This window comes from Prunus avium, unplaced genomic scaffold, assembly GCF_965620075.1.
Source record: "Prunus avium unplaced genomic scaffold, drPruAviu1.hap1.1 HAP1_SCAFFOLD_30, whole genome shotgun sequence".
NCBI lineage: Eukaryota > Viridiplantae > Streptophyta > Magnoliopsida > Rosales > Rosaceae > Prunus > Prunus avium.
The window spans coordinates 90,001-92,244 of NW_028276889.1; positions in this window are offsets into that span (position 1 = coordinate 90,001).

Below are 2,244 nucleotides of genomic sequence, written 5' to 3' on the forward strand. Positions count from 1 at the left end.
GTGCGCGCAGCATGCCGGCAGCGTGTGCGCAGCGTGCGCGCTTGGGAGCCTGGCCGCAGAATTTTTCGAAACTTGCAATGCCATGCGCGCGCACAGCTTGCGCGCAGCGTGCGCACAGCATGCCGGCAGCGTGCGCGCAGCATGCCGGCAGCGTGTGCGCAGCGTGCGCGCTTGGGAGCCTGTCGACAGAATTTTTCGAAACTTGCCATGCCATGCGCGCGCACAGCTTGCGCGCAGCGTGTGCACAGCATGCCGGCAGCGTGCGCACAGCATGCCGGCAGCGTGTGCGCAGCGTGCGCGCTTGGCAGCCTGTCGACAGAATTTTTCGAAACTTGCCATGCCATGCGCGCGCACAGCTTGCGCGCAGCGTGTGCACAGCATGCCGGCAGCGTGCGCACAACATGTCGGCAGCGTGCGCGCTCGGGAGCCTGTCGACAGAATTTTTCGAAACTTGCCATGCCATGCGCGCGCACAGCTTGCGCGCAGCGTGCTGATTCTGTCGACAGCGAGGCTAGCGAAACTTCTCCTGCCATGGCGTGCGCGCAGCGTGCTGACTCTGTCGACAGTGAGGCTAGCGAAATTTGTCTTGCCATGGCGTGCGCGCAGCTTGCGCATTCGGTCGACAGTGAGGCTAGCGAAACTTGTCCTGCCGTGGCCTGCGCGCAGCCTGCGCGCAGCATGCGCGCAGCATGTGCGCAGCATGCCGGCAGCCTAGTTCCAGATTTTTTCAAATGTCGACAGAATTTTTCAAACCTTGTCAAACCCCATTTTTATTGAAATTTCCTCGCACAATAAGCTCCCCATAAGTAGTCTATGATTTTTAGTACCTTCTCCAAGTTACAAAACTAAAAAATTCCTCCCGGATTTGTTTTAATGATTTTTTCAATTTTACGACTTCTAAAAATAATAAAAAATACTTCCCGACTTCAAATATTTATGAAACTTTTTCCCATCAGAGATTGCATGTTTCTTAGTATCCCTGCAAAAAATCACGTCCAAATACCTTGTATTGAATTATTTAGAGCCCATTATGACTCCTCGCGCATAGGTGATGTCTCTTCCTGTCAAAGGGCTAAATGCATAAAATGCTATATAGGGGGGTGTGTGTTGCCTGCATATGCATGGCAGCCCATGCCCTCCTAGCTGCAGCCCCCTTCCCCCACGCCACACCCATGTCATGTTGCCTCGATATGTTGCCTCGATATGTTGCCTCGGTATTATGGGTTTGGTGTCGGGGTCGGGGGGCTGCCACCCATGGCGGTGGTGGCCGGAATCCGGCCGCCGCCACCACGCCGCCGCCATGGGTGAGGGGGAAAAAAAAAGGCGTGGAAAGTTGCGAAATGGGGTTGTCTAGGCTTTTTTTTGGCATGGAAGAGCATGGAGTGCTAGGAACTCCTTCTCAAATGCGCGGGCATGTCGACCACAACCTCATTTCGCAACAACAACCACCCGTGTGGGGTGGCGGTGGGTGGATAGTCGCGGATTGGGGCTTGCCAAGCCAATGTTTTCAAAAAAATTCATCAAAATTAAAAACAAATGTTTTGTTGCCTTCGGATTTGTGGGCGAGCGGTGAGTCGGAGTGGAGCCGGTAAAGTTTAACCTCGGTGTGCACGGTTGTTTTTAGAAACTCAATCCAATGCCGGGGACGTTGAAAGTGACGCTCTTATGAGTTGCAAACCCGCAAGATTTAAAGAACCTTTTCAAAAAAAATTCAAACCAACAAGATTTAAAAACAGAAATTTTCATCAAAATGAAAAACAAATGTTTTGTTGCCTTCGGACTAGTGGGCGAGCGGCGAGTCGGAGCGGAGCCGGTAAAGTTTAACCTCGGTGTGCACGGTTGTTTTTAGAAACTCAATCCAATACCGGGGACGTTGAAAGTGATGCTCTTATGAGTTGCAAACCCACTAGATTTAAAGAACCTTTTCAAAACAATTTCAAACCAACAAGATTTAAACCAACAAAATTAAAAACAAATGTTTCGTTGCAAACAAATTGTGGGCGAGCGGCGAGTCGGAGTGGAGCCGGTAAAGTTTAACCTCGGTGTGCACGGTTGTTTTTAGAAACTCAATCCAATACCGGGGACGTTGAAAGTGACGCTCTTATGAGTTGCAAACCCACAAGATTTTAAAAACTTTTTGAAAATGTTTCTTCTAAATGACACATTTTGATCCTTGGCAAGTGCTCAATCCGTAACTATCCAATCACCGCCACACCACACCGGTCGGGAGTGTGTGAATGGTGT